General features: G+C 48.1%; 1 protein-coding gene across 1 annotated transcript in view; it reads right to left on the bottom strand.

The window, feature by feature from the left end:
• The window catches only part of LOC138301691 (deleted in malignant brain tumors 1 protein-like), a 592,703-nt gene that overhangs the window by 323,107 nt on the left and 249,165 nt on the right, over positions 1-20,431 (bottom strand). The window lies entirely within an intron of this gene.

The following is a 20,431-nucleotide window of genomic DNA, read 5'->3' on the forward strand; positions in this document are numbered from 1 at the left end:
AGACAGGCAAAATATACTATAAGCTAAGTATATCAATTTACCTTTGTTAATTTATTAAAAATGACCATTTATTGCAGAAAACAAATTTAATCAGTTCAACGAGACACAATTAACATTTTCATGTTCATTTATGGTTGTATACAATGAACCTGTACTGTCCATACAGTTACTTTCAGCCCTTCCCTCTCTGACCTAAATGTAATGACTATTTTCCCAGCGCAAACCAACATTAGCATGTAGTCCTTTCCAGCCTTTAAATGTTGCTTATGTTCCAACAGCCCCTATATGAAGGCCGTCTACATTTCTCTGAGCTCAAACGCTGTCCCTAATAAGTCATGTACTCCTAATGTTACTCTTGTTCTTCAGGACTTAGTGAGACAAAGACATACATTCTCCCGTACTAAAAGAAGGAAAAAACTCTCCTACCCGTTGCGTTTATTACAATTGTTTTTTTACAGGTTGCTTTAGTATTGTGGTAAAATGTTCAAAATAGAAGAAAGCGCATGGCTGTTTCTAGAGCGATCTCAGCATTGCTTCTTCTGCCAAATAGAGTTAAAGGGAGCCATTGTGCTTGTACGGTCATTGCTAGTCAGACCAAGTTGACATTTTGATGAAGCACAACAAAAACTTGAAACACCTTTATGGGACTGGGGAGCAGGAACGTTGCCTAGTCAATGTTAGTGAGGTGTGAGTCTGGGATTTCTCAACAAGCAACTTGGTTTACCCAACTAAAAAGAGAGTGTGTGGGCTGCAGCAAAGGAGGTGGTGGGGGATGGACAATGACAGGTTCAATGGGCTTTAATTTATTGTTAGTTTGAAAAGTTATGATATTCTTAGTTATATTCATATGCTCATGGAGACATAAACCACAACACAAGTTAACATAGTACTCAGAGTATTATTGATATGCAAAGTGCAGTATGCTGTTATTAAAACGTGTTCAGCATGTGCTTAAGTACCTGTAAGTAGTCTTTCAAAAAGAATTCAACAGTTTTCATTTGACTACTTAATTTCACTACATTGATTCTTTCACATTGGTCTAGTACTATCATTGTCTTGTATTGTTCAATGAGTCAAAATGTTGAATTCGACAGTTCTGTATACATATTGTTAGAAGTCTGTTGTTGTACACACAAGCCAAGCAGTCTCTTTTTGCACTGATAAACCTATGCAATACTTTTAAAAATGTTTAAGCTAAACAGGATTGATGTGCAAAACGTCTCAGGACTGATTTTATTTATTCTCTTTCAAAGCAACACATAAACATTCACAAGTGTGTTCCATTAATAAGACTGCCCTTGCTGAGGCCTACAGTATGCTGATAAATATCTTTTTAGGGCAAAAATGTTATTAGGTATTTCATAAATGAACATATATTTTAGTTGTCTATCATTAAAAAGTGGGGGAATGTTTTTTTTAATTTTAGTGCCCTCTCACACCGATCTCACTGAAGCCTCCAAGGAGCATAGCAATAATTTGGCCTGTTTGTTTCACAAGAAAATTCTAGACATCTATTTTGCTTTTCCAGATATTACCACCCAGAATGACGACCTTGCAGGCCAGGCTCAGGTTCTAAACTCCAGAGATCCTTTACGGAGAAATCGGTAACAAACTTGTTACTTATTATAAGATCAGGATCTCCACTGGACCTTGCTCCTCATAACATTTTGGCATGAGGTACAGACATGATTGCCCCTGCTGTGACTAAGGCCCTTAACAAGTCTTTAATAAGAGGCCTTATTCCGTCACATTGGAAACATGCTTTCATTAAACCTTTACTTAAAAAGCCTCATCTAGATACAGCCCTATTGAGTAACTATAGACCAATTTCTCTCTTGCCTATAGCAGCTAAACTGATTGAAAAACATGCCAATAGACATCTTTCCGGTTTCCTTGAAGAACACAAGTTTCTTCATCATACTCAAATGGGCTTCAGACCTCAATATAGTATTGAGACTGCCCTTCTGGTAGTAGTCGAAGATGTTCGACGAAGTATGGATTTAAGGGGGCGCTGCCGCCATCATTCTATTGGACCTAAGTGCTGCTTTTGACACCATAGATCATGACATTCTGCTTCATAGAATTTTCCGTGCAGGTATCAAGGGGCGTGCTTTCAAATGGGTCTCCTCCTTTTCTGTGTGATAGAACCTTTCAAGTTCTTGATCGCTCCCTTTTTTCCAACAGCCTACCTCTCAGCTGTGGCGTGCCACAGGGCTCCTCTCTCAGCCCTCTGTTGCTTAATATCTATTTGCCTCCTCTGGCTAAGATTGTGGAACCTTACGGCTTGTCCCTGGTTTTCTATGCTGACGATACACAGCTGGTATTCTCATTTTCAAGAATCTCTAAGACAGGTCAGCCCAACCTGACACCCTGTCTTCAAGCAGTAGCTAGTTCGATGGCCAGCTGTAAACTTAAGCTGAACTAAGAAAAAACAGAATCATGCTGGTGGGTAATTATGGCACACTCAGATCCCCTTCTCTGCTCCCTGATGGATTGGAAGGCCTACCTTCACCAAGAGACAACATAAAGTCCTTGAGTTTTTGGCTGGACTCCTACCTGCCTATGGACTATCAATCTAAAAAGCTGGCTGCCACCTCTTTTAGTCTATTAAGACTTCTTAGAAAAGTCTTTAAGATACTTCCTTTTTCAAGCCAAAACACTAATCACTCAGGCTCTCATAATTTCATGCCTGGACTATGGAAACATCCTCTATCTGAGTTCACCTCAGTATGTACTAACAATACTTTAGGTGGTGCAGAATGCTGCAGCATGCCTACTTATGAAGATTCCCAGACACCTGTCCACAAAACCTGCTTTAGTTTCCCTTTATTGGCTGCGTGTGGAACAATGGATCAACTTCAAGGCCCTCTGCACTTTGCACAGAGCTCTGCATAATAGGGTCTAGTCTTCCTTAAACAGATTGTATCGCCCTACATCCCTCAAAGGGCTCTTATATCCTTGACAGCCTCCCTAATTAACATTCCACAGATTAAGAAAGCAAAATGGGGAGGTCAGTATTCAACATTTAGAGCCTCAAATCTCTGGAATTGCCTTCCCTTGGAGGTCTGCCAGGATAGTCAAGAAATTTCCTTTCATAAGAATTTGAATACCCCTCTGTTCACAGAATAAATTCCCACCTTGTTGTTCTCCTTCCACGCTAGCACTGGCAGGCCTTCGGGTAGCCATGCGCTTTACAAACTCCCAAACTAAATTGAACTAATTTTAGAATAACTTAAAAGATGTTTGCAGGATTACTTTAGGGAAATGAAGCATGATGTGATTAGTTTGAAGAGAACGCAGAGATCTTTCGTACTGTGTTTTTGGTCTTCAAAGTCTGGAAAATCACAACAAGGCACTAATCTTGGAGTCCGTGAATTTTTTTTCAAAAAGAGGAGGTTGGAGGCTTGATTTCAAATTAGATTTAGATAGAGTGAGATTTAGATAAAGTGTGTGTTTGATGCTATAGTCCTTGTAAAACATATGATGGGAACCTAATTTGGGAGAAAGGACTCCAAAATTAGAAATTATAAAAATGATATGGGCTCCATTATGCAGTATTTCAATTCATTCTTTTTTGTGTCTCTGGGTCCTCTGCTGTAGGTTTCTATCTTCTCTCTGTTCTCTCTCTTCTCTGCTTTCTCTCAATCTTTCTCTCCCTCTTTTCTCACCCTTTTTCTCTACTGTCTATCTTTCCCGTGTTCTCTTTACTGCCTGTGCATTTGCTTATGCTTCACAGCATCAGTTTTCACCATCAACATTAGAGGTATCATGAAGGTGCAATTGTGGGAATCCATGGCAGCAGTATGAGTCAGATGTAAACCTAATACTCAAGATTCACTGTTGGAGCACAGGGGTCTGTCATCAGTGATACTGCATCAATGCCTGAGAGCCTATAACTCTCAGAGTACACGGTGCCCAACTGGACAGAGGGCACAGAGCTGTCTACGGACACAAAGAGAAGGGTTGAATTCCTGACAATGATAGCTCATGATACCGGTGAGCAGTAAAAGCTAAAGGGTGCCTTACATCAATGAAAAGGGAAGAAGTTTGGCTGCAGCCAGTACACATATTATTTATTTTTTATTATTTGTATTTTATTTATCGCATTTATTAGTAAATACAACCATACAAATTATAGCCCAACAAGACATTGCAGAATATCATTGACATAGAATTTTAACGAGTCCCATATCTATACGATACAGGCAATTGTATCAGCAGATCAATCAATATAAGAAATCAGTTCAGTATTATGTATAACGGCTATAACAGTGAAGAACTAAATCTCAAAAGCAGAACATAAGGAAAGGGAGAAGAAGGAAGGAAGGGTGGGTGGGAGAAAGAGGGGGGGGGTGGGTGTCACGCAGCCATTATTTCTCCTGTTTAGAGAGGAGCAATCTCACTTCATCTCGAGGGGGGGGACTACTATTACTTATCCAATGCTAGGCATTGAACAGCACTTTGCCACCTCATGCTCGGGACTCAAGAAATGATCGTAGGGGGCTCATCAGTACACATATTTTAACAGCACTGAGATAAGTCTAATGGCAGTAAAATCATATGGACATCAAACTTCAAAAATGTCTTAGAGAAACATCTACTAGCAATGACAGCCCAGAGCCATCTTATAACACATGGGCTTCTCCATAGTGGCTCTTCTCCTCTTTTTGAGGGCGGTGGGGAAGGGCAAAGAGGAAGATCCTGTGCATGACGTTGCTGATACAGCCTTTTCATAATTTAGGTTATGGCTGGGCCTAACCCTTCTTTTGAATGTCATTTTTAGGTTGAGCATAACAGCATGTGTAGGAAGTGGCCTGTTTCTTGCAATGTTACCCTCACTTTTGGCCTGTTTGTCAGTGTGTTTGACTGTGTCTACTGGGATCCTGCTAATCAGGGCCCCAGTAGATATTCTCTCTCCCTTAAATTATGGTCACTGGATACTGTTAACCCTGTATTTCACCCATAATTGGCATGCTGGTTCCGCCTTATACGTCCCTAGTCTATGGTGCCTAGGTACATAGGGCATTGGGGTTCCAGGGGATCCCCAAAGGCTGGGGCATTTCTTTTACTACCCATAGGAAACCCATGCAAAGGCTTCTACAGGGCTGCCATTTTAGCCTGTGTGAAAAGGTGAATGCACTTATTCACTGCCATGTACACTGCACCATGTAACTTATTAGTCACCCCCATAGCAGGCCTTGCAGCCCTGAGGGTAGGGTGAAGAGTACCTGTGTGTGTAGGCACCAATGCACTAGCAGAGGTGCCCCCACGACCTCAGGACCATTTTCCTAGACCTTGTGAGTGCGGGATGCCATTTTACGCGTGCACTGGACACAGGTCGCTACCTATGTCCAGCTCCACAATGGTAATTCCGAATATGGCCATGTTTGCTATCAAACATGTTGGAATCATACCACAATGCTTTTGCAAGCATTGGTTGTATGATTCCATGCACTATGGGGTTTTCTTAGAGGACCCCCAGTATTGTCCTTCCAGCCTTCTGAGGTTTTCAGGCAGCCCCAGCTGCTGCCACCTCTCAGACAGGTTTCTGCTCTCCTGTTGCTTGAGCAGCTCAAACCCAGGAAGGCAGAACAAAGGACTTCCTTTGGGAGAGCGGTGTTAAACCCTCTCCCTTTGGAAATATGTGTTACAGGCTTGGGAGGTGTAGCCTCCCAGAGCCTCTGGAAATGCTTTGAAGGGCACAGATGGTGCCCTCCTTGAGTAACCCAGTCTACACTGGTTCAGGGACCCCCAGCCTCTGCTCTGGCGTGAAATTGGACAAAGGAAAGGGGAGTGACCACAGGGGTGGTGCTCAGAGCTCCTCCAGAGGGTCCCTGGGTTTTGCTATCTTGGATTTCAAGTTGGCAGGGAACTCTGGGAGCATCTGAGTGGCCAGTGACAGCAGCTGACGTCAGAGCCCTCCCCTGATAGGTACTTACCTGGATAGCTGACCAATCCCCCTTTCAGGGCTTTAGGGTCTCTCTCTTGGGTGGTTCAACAGATTCGGATGACAAGACTCCAGAAGGAATCCTCTGCATCCTTTACTTCACCTTCTTACCAAAGAAACTGCATGTGGACCCTCCAGGAACGCTAAAAACTGCAACAGCGAAGTGAAGTTGACTTCTGCCACATTGTATCTTCAGCTCCTGCCAGCAACCGCAACTGTTTCAAGTTCATGCATCCTCTGAGTACTGTCCGTGTTCAGCCTGCACCAGAAGAATGAATGAATCTCCCTTGAAGTGTCACTTCACTGCTTCAGCAGGCACTCCTCTGCAGCGACGACCAGTGGTGTGGGTCCCCTCTCCTGAAGAAGTGAGTGGATCCAGCAACAGGGATGGTGGACTGAAGTGGTCCCGACGGTCCTGATGTCCAACTGTCCAACTTTGGTGGAGGTAAAATCTTGCCTCCCCATGCAAGACAGTACCCACATGCATCACGTTTTTTTGCAGTTGCCAAGGCTTGTTGGTATCCTTCCATGAAGTTCGTCATGTACCATGCAGCTCCAACCCCCAGCACTCCTTCCTGTGACGCACAGCTTCCTGAGTGGTTCTCCGGCGGCGTGGCATCCCTTTGTGTAGTGCTGCATGGTCTTCTTTTTGCACCTTAATTGTTCCTGTGTTGTGGGACTCCTGTGTGCATTGCCTGGTATTCTAAGGGCTCTCTGAGTTGCTAAGAGCCCCTTCTGACTCCCCCTCCTGGGTAGAGTCCGCCAGGTCCCTCCTGGTCACGGGCAGCACCATTTTCCTCCAATTACGAGCTTTGCATGTTACAAAGCTAGTTAGCAGAATCCAGAAATGCAAACCTGACTGCAATCATCCTTTCAGCGTGGGACATCATCTGCACCAAACAGGAACCCCAATCCATCTTATTGGGTGCAGTACTGACTGTTGTTCTTCACCAGTGGTTCTTTTGCACCTTCATCCGGGTTAGCAGGGGCTCCTGTTCTACATGGATTCTTCAGTGCTTCTTGGACTTGGTCCCCTTCTTCCACAGGTCTTCAGGTCCAGAAATCCATCATTGGTGTCTTGCAGCCTCTTCTAGTTCTTCTTTCTCATGTTCTTGTGTATTCTAGGAAAGTTACTGTGATTTACTCCTGCTTTCCTGTGCTCTGGGGTGGGTTCTATTACTTACCTTTGGTGTTTTCTAATACTCCCAGCACCCCTCTACACACTACACTTGCCTAGTTGGCAAACTACTTTTGCATTCCACTTTTTTAGTATATAGTTTGAGTTCCCCCTAGGCCCATTCTAACTATTGTGATTTTCACTATTTGCAGTTTTCTAACTGTTTGTACAACTATTTCTGCATACTAGTGTATATAATTTGTGTATTACTTACCTACTAAGGGAGTATAGTCTCTATGGTATTTTTGGCATTTGTGTCACCAAAATAAAGTACCTTTATTTTTGTAGCACTGAGTATTTTCTTTCATGTGTGTGAGTATTGTGTTGCAATAGTGGTATTGCATGAGCTTTGTATGTCTCCTAGTTAGGCCTTGGCTGCTCATCCACACTACCCCTAGAGAGCCTTGCTTTTAGACACTGTCTACATTTCACTAATAAGGGATAACTGGACCTGGTATAAGCTGTAAGTACCTCAGGTACCTACCACAAACCAGGCCAGCCTCCAACAGCTTGCATGCACCACTTTTCAACCTGTTATAATCTACTCTGTGGGCTTTACCATGCCCATCCCTTTCATTAATTTCTGGGCCTGCCTTTCAAAAATCCCTTGATGTCGTTGGTAAATGCTGTACATTTGTCCTGCCTTAAAGTTGCTTTGATACCACCTTGGGGAGTGACCCTGTTACATGGATTATTGCACGATCGTCCATATAGCTTTGTGTCAACGTACTATTTTTAATTTTGCCTCGCCACTTAGCTAATGCAGTATGTTGTTTCATCTTCTTCCTTGGTTTAGGGCATCTTGCTTTCTCTTTGCGATATCTGCAGGATCTTTTTTTATTTATTTATGTTTTTGCAGTTTTATGTAGCGTGAACTCAACACAAAGGTATTGGAGCACTTTATTTATTTAATTTGCAGTTTTATATAATGCAAACTCAATACAAAGATAGTACAGCGTTTTACATTAGCACATTAAATAAATGACCTGAGCAGAGCTTACCAACTAGGCGATAGCATGTGGTCTTGATAACCTCTAAAGGGTCATCAACCAAGCACATAGTTTGGTTCTAGGAAAGAAGATGGCGAAAGGTGTTGTCTCCAAAAAGCACTTCACGGCCTCAAGCTTGATAGCAAAAAACATCTAGTCTTTGGATATAAGTTGGGTCTCTTCAAACAGACTTTAGTTAGCGCAAACTCAATACAAAGGTATTGCAGCGCTTTACCCGAGCACCGGTTACATTACAAAAGACAAAATTCATTTTTGGTAGCAGGGGAAGATTAAGGGGGTCATTACAACATTGGCGGTAAAAGCTGCTTACCGCCGTGCAGAAGACCGCCACAGCAATTACGACCCACAGCTCGGAATCCGCCGAAATGTAGACACCAACACAAGTCCGCCACACCAAAGGTCAGTGATAAACTCGCGAAAACAACACCTCCACCATCACGCCAACAGGAATACGCCCACACTATCACGACCCACGAATCCACGCGGCGGTCTTTCAACCACGGTATTCCATTGGCGATACACACCGCTGCACTCAAAATACACACACATTTACAAAACACAACCACATTGGACAAATCGAAATACACACACCTGATACACATACACACACCACTCCCACACACCCAATACAATATAAAACACACACCCACATCACCCACAAACCCCTATGACAACAATTGCGACTGAAGACCAGAGAGAGACACCACAATCTACAAACAAGCATCCACAGGCACACAACACCATCACCCACATAACATCCACGCACCTCACACAACACACCACAAAATATCACCCCACATATCACAACACACATCACCCCACACATCACCCACACCACTTCCTGGCACGGCAAGGACACCCCAGGTTCTCTGAGGAGGAGCTCAGGGTCCTGGTGGAGGAAATCATCCGGTAGAACCACAGCTATTCAGATCACAGGTGCAGCACACCTCCATAGCTAGGAAGATGGAGCTATGGAAAAGAATAGTGGACAGGGTCAAAGCAGTGGGACAGCACCCAAGAAATAGGGATGACATCAGGAAGAGGTGGAACGACCTACGGGGGAAGGTGCGTTCCGTGGTCTCAAGACACCACCTTACAGTTCAGAGGACTGGCGGCGGCCCCCCACCTCCTCCCCCACAACTAACAACATGGGAGGAGCAAGTCTTGGCTATTCTGCACCCTGAGGGCCTTGCAGGAGTAGCTGGAGGAATGGACACTGGTAAGTCAAATCTTTACTACTATATCCCTCACCCTATCTGCATGCCATCACATACCCCCACCCGCACCCTCACCCCCATCACTCCAACTCCTCACAAATGTCCCAATATCACAAACCACACATCCCAACACCAAGCCCTGCATGCAACAACAAAGCATGGACACCCATCACCAAAGCATGGCTATTGCACATATCCATACACCCCCCTAAACCATCATCACACAAGGTCCCACACAGGAAGGCAAGCACTGGGGTACACGGTCACCCACCCATTGCACACCATGGCACACACAGATGCAATAATCATGTTTTTACACCCCTGCAGGACCCCTGCCTAATGTCACCGCACAGGAGGGTCCAGACATATCCACACCAACAGAAGAGGCCCACAGTGATGACAGCAGCTCTGCCCAACTGGATCTAGACGACCAGCCGGGCCCATCTGGGACCTTGGGACAGTCTGTTCCCCTGATCCAGTCACAGGCCACTACAGAGCTTCCCTCCTCTGGAAACACCAGCACAGCACCCACCCAGCAGGCCCATACCTCTGTCCCCAGGACATGTCAATCAGCAGTGTGTCCACCATTACAGGCAACCCAGGCTAACCCTCCACCCCAACAACAACAGGGACCTGGGGGCAGTGGAAGTGGGCACACCATTCAGGGGACGGAGGCCCAGGGAAACAGGGGAACTGGGAGGGCTGCTGTGCGACAGGGGGAGGACAGGCCTAGGGAACCCACTCTCCACGAGGCCCTCAATAACATCAGGGGAGACCACCACCATTCCCAGGAGACAATGGCAACAGTACTGGCCAAGTTTCAGGAGACCTAGCGGCTGCAGGAGGAACAGTATTTGGGCTTCAGGGAGGAACTCCGATCCATCAATTCCACCCTGGGCACCATCGTAAGGGTGCTGAAGGAAGTCCTCAACACCAGGAGGGACACTGTGGCATAGCAAGGGGCCCCTGACACTAGCCTGGACGATGAACTGCCCGCCACCTCTGCCAGCGCTAGTGGACAGGAAGCACTGCCACAGGACCACCACACCAGCACCCCACCCCCTGCAGAGGGAGAACCACCCCGCAAACAGTCGCTGAGATCCAGGACAAAGACAGAGAACGATGCAAATACCCCGCCAAGAAATGAGACCACCCTGAATGTCATCCTTTTGTCCCACCTTGTCACCCTGTCCATCCTCAAACTGCCCCAGCTCCACTTCCTATGCCCCTTTGAACAATGCACATGTGAGACTAATAGACTGGACTCTGCCATGGACATACCTCCACCATCACCCCTCCCCATTTTTTAACTCCCTCCAATATTGAGCACTTAAATAAACATCCTTGAAGCACAAAACAATCTGGAGTCGGTCTGTGATTTCGAATTAGTGTATTATCAATTACTGTGGCAAAAAGCTCATTCAATTGTAATGTCAACATACCTATGTCACACAGCTCTAATCCATGAGGAATCAAAGCAGATGTCACACAGTGGGTCCCACATCTGTGAAATCATGAGGGAAAGTGACAACTCAGTGACCATACACTGGCTGAAAACGACAGACAGTAGAGAGGTAGTAGTGTTAAAGTACATGTAGTAGGCAGGTCTGTATTCTTACCTGTGTCTCACTGGAAATATTGCAGGATCACCGAGTCCCTGTTGTCGATGTCCTCATCTTCTGCTTCCTCGTCTTCACTGTCCACAGGCTCCAAAGCTGCAACAACACCACCATCTGGACCATCCTCCTGCAGAAAAGGCACCTGTCGTCGCAAAGCTAAGTTGTGAAGCATACAGCAGGCCACGATGATCTGGCACACCTTCTTTGGAGAGTAGAATAGGGATCCACCTGTCATATGGAGGCACTGGAACATGGCCTTCAGGAGGCCGAAGGTCTGCTCCATTATCCGCTGTGTTCGCCCATGGGCCTCAATGTAGCGTTGCCCTTGTCCTGGGATTCCTCACTGGGGTCACTAGCCATGACAGGTTGGGGTAACCAGAGTCACCTGCAAATGGCGAGGGACAACTGTTAGACACACACTAACCTGTAGGGATAACCCCAGACCCAGACAACCATTCCCACTGACTTGCTTCCAGGTGCTCACCTAATAGCCACGCACAGTGCCTCTGGAGTTGACCCATCACATAAGGGATGCTGCTATTCCGCAGGATGTATGCGTCATGCACTGAGTCAGGGAACTTGGCCTTCACATGGGAGATGCACTGGTCTGCAAAACATACCATCTGCACATTCATAGAATGATAACTCTTCCGGTTTCTGTTCACCTGTTCACTCCTGCGGGGGGGACCACTGCCACATGTGTCCCATCAAAGGCACCTATGATGTTGGGGATATGTCCCAGGGCATAGAAATCACATATCACTGTAGGCAAATCCTCCACCTGAGGGAAAACGATGTAGCTGCGCATGTGTTTCAGCAGGGCAGGCAACACTCTGGACAACACGTTGGAAAACATAGGCTGGGACATCCCTGATGCTATGGCCACTGTTGTTTGAAATGACCCAGTTGAAAGGAAATGGAGCACTGACAGCACCTGCACTAGAGGGGGAATTCCTGTGGGATGGCGGATAGCTGACATCAGGTCTGGCTCCAGCTGGGTACACAGTTCCTGGATTGTGGCATGGTCAAGCCTGTAGGTGATGATCACATGTCTTTCCTCCATTGTCGATAGGTCCACCAGTGGTCTGTACACCGGAGGATGCCGCCATCTCCTCACATGTCCCTGCGGACGGTGCCTATGAAGGACAACAGCGAGCACAGAGTCAACCAACTCAGAGGTACGTACCCACAGCTTAAACAAAACACGAATCATAATCCGAAAAGTGGCCTCAATGTGTGTTGAGTCTAAGCCTAGGTATGTGTGACACAGTTAAAAATGAAGCCATGTGGGCCCTTTAAATGTCGGCTGCCTGACCTCTAAAGTGGGACAATGGGATGTGAGGTAACTGAGCTGGCGTTGTACACCGTTGCGGTAGGCGGTCGAAGACTGCGGCGCAATGCTGCATTGGTTAACATTGGACCCTATGGGTCCCAGGTGCCAATGACGATGTACACCGGCGGTGACGGTACGCACCGCAGCGGGCGTGACCGCTATTTTCTATCTGTTCAATCACTTGATACCTGATCTGCAACAGGAGAGGACCTACACTGCAAGTGCTGCTGTGACCTCGGTCTGGAAGAGACAATGGCTAAAGTGTCTGGGGAAAGGGCCCCTGCCTTCACATCGGAGGAGTTGGAGAAATTCATGGACGGGGTCCTCCCCCAGTACACGCTACTCTACGGTCCTCCAGACAAACAGGTAAGTAGACTGGGAGCATGCTGTATGGGCTATGCTTGTGTGGAGAGGGGTGGATGTAAGAAGGGGGGGAGAGTGCCACGTGCCTGAATTGATGGTGAGTGCATGTGCCACATGGCAAGGGTAGGGATGGGGGCCAATGACTGTGACGGTGCAGTTGGCAATAAGTTTCTCATCCCCCTGTATAAATCATGTAGGTCAGTGCCCACCAGAAAAAATATATTTGGCGTGCCATCGCCAAGGACGTCCGGACCCTGGGGGTCTACCACAGACGGAGCACCCACTGCCGGAAAAGATGGGAGGACATTCGCCGCTGGAGCAAGAAAACGGTGGAGGCTGAGCTGGGGATGTCCTCCCAACGTGGGAGGGTTGTCCATCGCACCATGACCCCCGTGATGTTCAGGATCCTGGCGGTGGCGTACCCGGAGTTGGATGGCCGCTTGAGGGCATCACAGCAGCCACAAGGGGGTGAGTACACTCTCATCCTGCTGATTTTGCGCGCAGTGGAGGGGTCTGGGTGGGGGAGGTGGGCTGTGGGTTCCCCTAGGCCAGGGCGAGTTTAGTAGGCAAGGTCCCTCAGTAAGGCAGGCCATTTGGCACCCCACCCCTGTAGAGTGGCAAGTACACTTAGTCCTGCCCCTGTGTCATCTATGTGTGCAGATGTCGTCCATAGCCTAGTAGGCCATTTCCCAGGGATTGAACAGTGGAGCCCAAGAGCGCGGCCTAGTGCAGGGGGCTTCTGTGTCTGTCGTGTCCACCAATGGTAGCGGTAATGCATGCACTCAAAATGTCTTTCTTCAGTCATTCCCCCCTTTTGTGGTCTCCCTGTTCTTGTGTGCATTAGCATCATCAGGCGGAGGAGGCACCGGAGCACGAGGGAGTTACATCCCACATGTTCATGGAGGGCGAGACTATGCACTTGGAGTTCACCAGTGGGGCACAGGGCGAGGGGAGCTCCACGGCGGGGACAGGAGCTGACACCAGCGACACGGACTCGTCCTCTGATGGGAGCTCTCTTGTGTGGTGGCGGCAACATCTGTGCCCCCCGCATCTCCAGGTACAGCCGCCACCCCCCCCTACCAGCACAGTCCTCCCAGCAGCACCTCAGCCTTTGCCCCGTGCCCGCTCACCCAGGAGGGTGGGCATCACCTTCACCCCAGGCACCTCAGGCCCTGCCCCAGTCACCCCTGCTGCCCTCAGTGAGGAGGCCATTGACCTCCTCAGGTCCCTGACTGTTGGGCAGTCTACCATTTTGAATGCCATCCAGGGTGTTGAAAGGCAGTTGCAACAAACCAATGCATTCCTGGAGGGCATTCATTCTGGTCAGGTGGCCCTTCAGCAAGCTTTTCAGACTCTGGCCTCAGCACTGATGGCAGCCATTGTCCCTGTGTCTATCCTCCCCCTCCAACTTCCTCCACCCAGACCCACTCCCCTGTACCCCAGCCTATCCCAAGCACACTGTCAGACCAGCATGCACAAAGGTCAACACACAAGGGAAGCTCAGGCAAATATAAGCACCACACATCCCACAGGCACTCACGCAAGCATCACACACATGCAGACACACCAACGTCCACTGCCTCCACTGTGTCCCCCTCCTCCTGGTCTCCCTCCTCCCTCCCAGTCTCGTCTACACTCACACCTGCATGCACTACATCTACAGCCACTACTACCATCACCAGCACACACACCACCACACCCCGCTCACATGCAGTCACCACCCCCACTACCATTCACACGTCCCCTGTGTCCTCTCCCAGTGTGTCTGTGACACCACCTCCCAAGATACACTAATGCAGGCACACACCCACCCAACAGCCATCCACCTCATAACAGCCTCCAGTGCATGCACCTTCACCCAAAGTCACCAAACGAACACCTCCTACAACCACAACCTCTTCCTCCACTCCCAAACCCCCTCCAGCTACCTGTCCCAGTGTCTCCAAAAAACTTTTCCTGTCCAACCTTGACCTCTTTCCCACACCTCCCCCACCTCGTCCATCTCCTAGGTCCCGACTCTCCAGGTCCCAACCTAGCACCTCAGCCACAACATCTCCGGGACCAGTGGTGCCTGTAGTCACCGGAATCTGGAGTGCACCGGCCACCAGGGCAGCCAGTGTGGCACGGAGCCACAGCACGGACAGTCCCCCACCTGTCAAGCATCAGAAGTTGGCCAGTGTCCGGCGGGAGAGGGGGAAGACTCCAGCCACCAAAGCTGCTACCAGGGGTCCCGGTGGGAGTGTGGAGTCAGCTGCGACACCTTCCAAAGTGGGGAAGGGCCACAAGAAACCAGGAAAGTCTGGGAAGAGCAGCACGGCGAAGGAGACCGCCATCATCCCCGCTGCCCAGGATGCCACCGCCACCATCATCCCCACTGCCCAGGAGGCCACTGCCAGCACAAGCCGCACTGGGACAGAGAGGACCGTCAGCACACGCCCCGCTCTGACAGAGAGGACCGTCAGCACATGCCCCGCTAGGACAGAGAGGACCGCCAGCATCTGACTCACTGCAAAGGAGCCCGACCCTTCAAGCACCGCTGAACAGGGCACCGCCGTCCCAAGCACCGCTGAACAGAGCCCCGCCGCTTCAAGCACCACTGAACAGGGCACTGCCACCTCAAGCACCACTGAACAGGGCACCGCCGCCTCAAGCACTGCTGAACAGGGCCCCACCGCCTCAAGCACCGCTGAACAGGGCACTGCCGCCTCAAGCACCGCTGAACAGGGCACCGCCGCCTCAAGCGCCGCTGAACAGGGCACCGCCGCCTCAAGCACTGCTGAACAGGGCCCCACCGCCTCAAGCACTGTTGGCTCATGAGCGCCAAGGGCACTGACGCTACTGAGTCAGTCACAAGCAGAATGTAGCACTGTGGGCACAAGGCCCCCTCCAGAACCAGTGGAGAGATACATCCACTACCTCTGTTCTTAGCAGGATGAAGCATTCTGGGCATCAGGCCCCCTCCAGAACCAGTGGAGAGATACATCCACTACCTCTGTCCTCAGCAGGATAAAGCACTCTGGACACCAGGCCCCCTCCAGAACCAGTGGAGAGATACATCCACTACCTCTGTACTTAGCAGGATGAAACATTCTAGGCACCAGGCCCCCTCCAGAACTTGTGGAGAGATACATCCACTACCTCTGTCCTTAGCAGGATGTAGCACTCTGGGCACAAGGCCCCCTCCAGAACCAGTGGAGAGATACATCCACTACCTCTGTCCTTAGCAGGATGTAGCACTCTGGGCACAAGGCCCTCTCCAGAACCAGTGGAGACTGTTATCCACTTGAGAGACTGTGGCTTTGCACTCCCCAGGATGGAACAGTGGGCAACCCACCCACTGTATAGACTTGAGAGACAGTGGCTTTTCACTCCCCAGGATGGAACAGTGGGCAACCCACCCACTGTAGAGACTTGAGAGACTGTGGCTTTGCACTCCCCAGGATGGAACAGTGGGCATGTGACCCCCTCGTGGATTTGGCGTTGTGCACTCAACCGGCTGAGGTGCCCCTCCTTTCCCTCCCCCTGAGGTGCCTGTTTTCTTGCTCTCTGATGCCCCTGCAGTGTTCTCTCCGTCATTGCCGGGGATCTTGTGTGGGCCTCGCCCATACCGTGTGGGCCCAGTGTTTCACAGACTTCATTGGAGCACTACCTGGACTACTAAGCTTGGTGTATATTTTGTTTATGGTGTATATATATATTTTTGCGTACTCGATTTTAATATATTACAATGGTTGCACTCATTTGCTTTTGTCTTTGCATTCTTCCAGGGGGGTTTGAGGGGGTGTAACTGTAATGTATCATGCTGTATTAGTGTGTGTGTTGTAGTGGGTGAGGGTGGGGGTGGGGGTGTTGCGTGTGTGGGTGTCCCTGTTTTTCCCTCCCCTCTCCCCTGTGTCGTAGGTGCAGTACTCACCATTGTCTTTGCCGCCGGCAAAGACAATGGTGAGTACTGCACCTACGACACAGGTAGAGCACCTACGATGCCTGGTAGAGGAGCAAGAGGATGAGGGCTGGAAAAATGTGCAGCTCTGGTTCCATGGCGTCCGGATTCCTCGTGGTGTGTGTAGAGGTGAGGGTTTTCCCTTCTAAGTCCTGTTTCCCCCGTGTTTTTGTCCACGGTGCATACTCCCCGGAAAAGGTGGCGGATTGGTAGGATGTGATACTGTGGGCGTACTTTGACTTCCGTCTGTCTGTTGGCGGTGACCGCCAAGCTGTTCGTCTGTACCGCCATGGCGGACAGAGTGTTAAAGTGGCTGTCTTTGTTGGCAGTTTCCGCCACGGTCGTAATTTCATTTTTTTTACCGCCGGGCCAGTTGGCGGTCTTACCGCTGCTTTAACACCGTCCGCCAAGGTTGTAATGACCACCGTTGTTTGCTTTTTAAAGACTTAAGACACTTTATATCACTTTCCAGTGATATCTTTACATTTTCATATTGCATCTTTTATCGTTTTGACCTGCAAATACCCAGATAAATATTATATATTTTTCTAAACACTGTGTGGTGTATTTTTGTGGTGCTATATCGTGTTATTGTCTGATTTCTTGCACAAATACTTTACACATTGCCTTCTAAGTTAAGCCTGACCGCTCAATGCTAAGCTACCAGAGGGTGGGCACAGGTAAATTTGGATTGTGCGTGCCTTACCCTGACTAGAGTGAGGGTCCTTGTTTGGAAAGGGGGTAACCTGACTACCAACCAAAGACCCCATTTCTAACAAGCATCAGCAAAGGGTTTGCGGAGGCAAGATCACCATCTTCCCAGCTTTCAGGAACAGGCAGACTTGAATTAGAAAACCCCATTTTTCAATACAATTTTACATTTTACTGGGACATACCCCATTTTTACTATTTTTTGTGCTTTCAGCCTCCTTCCAGTTAGTGACCGAAATGGGTGAGAAATCAATGCTGGATCCCAGAAAGCTAAGAATTTCTGAAAAGTAGACAAAATTCTGAATTCAGCAGGGGTCATTTGTGTAGATCCTACAAGTGTTTCCTAGCGAAAATAACAGCTGAAATAAAAAAATATTGAAATTGAGGTGAAAAAACAGCAGTTTTTCTCCATGTTTTACTCTGTAACTTTTTCCTGTGATGTCAGATTTTTTAAAGCCATATACCGTTACGTCAGCTGGACTCTTTTGGCTGCGGGGATACATAGGGCTTGTAAGTTCATCAAGAACCCTAGGTACCCAGAGCCAATAAATGAGCTGCACCTTGCAATGGGTTTTTATTCTATACCGGGTATACAGCAATTCATTTGCTGAAATATAAAAAGTGAAAACCTTTGTATTTCCAAAATGGCCACAAGAGAAGGTGTTGAGAAGCAATGGTTATTTGCACATCTCTGAATTCCAGGGTGCCCATACTAGCATGTGAATTACAGGGCATTTCTCAAATAGACGTCTTTTTTACACACTGTCTTACATTTCGAATTGAAAAATGTAGAGAAAGACAAGGGGCAATAACACTTGTTTTGCCATTCTGTGTTCCACCACATCTCCCGATAAAAATGGTACCTCACTTGCGTGGATAGGCCTTGCACCCGCGACAGGAAATGCCCCAAAACACAACGTGGACACATCACATTTTCACAGAAAACAGAGCTGTTTTTTGCAAAGTGCCTAGCTGTGGATTTTGGCCTCTAGCTCAGCCGGCACCTGGGGAAACCTAGCAAACCTGCGCAGTTTTGAAAACTAGACACATCGGGGAATCCAAGATCGGGTGATTTGTGGTGCTCTGACCCGGTTCTGTTACCCAGAATCCTCTGCAAACCTCAAAACTTTTCCAAAAAAACACTTTTTCCTCTCATTCCAGTGACAGAAAGTTCTGGAATCTGAGAGGAGCCACAAATTTCCTTCCACCCAGTGTTCCCCCAAGTCTCCCGATAAAAATTGTACCTCACTTGTGGGGTAGGCCTAGCGCCCGCGAAAGGAAATGCCCCAAAACACAACATGGACACATCAAATTTTTCCACAGAAAACAGAGGTGCTTTTTACAAAGTGCCTAGCTCTGGATTTTGGCCTCTTGCTCAGCCCACACCTAAGGAAACCTAGCAAACCAGCACATTTTTGAAAACTCAACACCTAGGGGAATCCAAGATGGGGTGACTTGTGGGGCTCTGACCAGGTTCTGTTACTCAGAATCCTTTGCAAACCTCAAAATTTATCCAAAAAAACACTTTTTCCTCTCATTCCGGTGACAGAAAGTTCTGGAATCTGAGAGGAGCCACAAATTTCCATCCACCCAGTGTTCCCCCAAGTCTCCCGATGAAAATGATACCTCACTTGTGGGGGTAGGCCTAGGGCCCGCGAAAGGAAATGCCCCAAAACACAACGTGGACACATAAAATTTTCCGCAGAAAACAGAGGTGTTTTTTACAAAGCGCCTAGCTGTGGATTTTGGCGTCTAGCTCAGCCGGCACCTAGGGAAACCTAGCAAACCAGCGCATTTTTGAAAACTCGACACCTAGGGAAATCCAAGCTGGGGTGACTTGTGGGGCTCTGACCAGGTGCTGTTACCCAGAATCCTTTGCAAACCTCAAAATTTGTCCAAAAAAACACTTTTTCCTCTCATTCCGGTGACAGAAAGTTCTGGAATCTGAGAGGAGCCACAAATTTCCTTCCACTCAGCATTCCCCCATGTCTGCCGATCGAAATGGTACCTCACTTGTGTGGGTGGGTCTAACGCTCACGAAAGGAAATGGCCTAAAACACAACATGGACACATCACATTTTTTCACAGAAAACAGAGTTGTTTTTTACAAAGTGCCTACCTGTGGATTTTGGCCTCTAGCTCAGCCGGCACCTGGGGAAACCTAGCAAACCAGCGCATTTTTGAAAACCAGACACCAAGGGGAATCCAAGATGGGGTGACGTGTGGGGTTCTGACCAGGTTCTGTTACCCAGAATCCTTTCCAAACCTCCAAATTTGGCCAAAAAAACACTTTTTCCTCTCATTTCGGTGAAAGAAAGTTCTGGAATCTGAGAGGAGCCACAAATGTCCTTCCTCCCAGCATTCCCCCAAGTCTGCTGATAAAAATGGTACCTCTCTTGTGTAGGTAGGACTAGCGCACACAAAAGGAAATGGCCCAAAACACAACGTGGACACATCACATTTTTTCACAGAAAACAGATGTGTTTTTTTACAAAGTGCCTACCTGTGGATTGTGGCCTCTAGCTCAGCCGGCACCTGGGGAAATCTAGCAAACCAGTGCATTTTTGAAAACTAGACTCCTACGGGAATCCAAGATGGGGTGGCTTGTGGGGCTCTGACCAGGTTCTGTTACACAGAATCCTTTGCAAACCTCAAAATGTGTCCAAAAAAACACTTTTTCCTCTCATTCCGGTGACAGAAAGGTCTGGAATCTGAGGGGAACTACAAACTTTCTTCCACCCAGCGTTCCCCCAAGTCTTCCGATAAAAATGGTACCTCACTTGTTGGGGTAGGCCTAGCGCCCACGAAAGGAAATGGCCCAAAACACAACGTGGACACATCACATTTTTTCACAGAAAACAGAGGTGTTTTTTATAAAGTGCCTACCTGTGGATAGTGGCCTCAAGCTCAGCTGGCACCTAGGGAAACCTAGCAAACCAGCGCATTTTTGAAAACTCGACACCTAGGGGAATCCAAGAATGGTAGGAATTTTGTGGATTTCTGCGGATTCCGGAAGGTTCCATCACAAAAACGTGGGAAAAATATGTGATTTCCAGCAAAGTTGGAGGTTTGCAGGGGATTGTGGGTACACAAATGGTGCGGGGTGCATGTGAA

Source organism: Pleurodeles waltl, chromosome 6 (genome assembly GCF_031143425.1).
Source record: "Pleurodeles waltl isolate 20211129_DDA chromosome 6, aPleWal1.hap1.20221129, whole genome shotgun sequence".
Lineage (NCBI taxonomy): Eukaryota > Metazoa > Chordata > Amphibia > Caudata > Salamandridae > Pleurodeles > Pleurodeles waltl.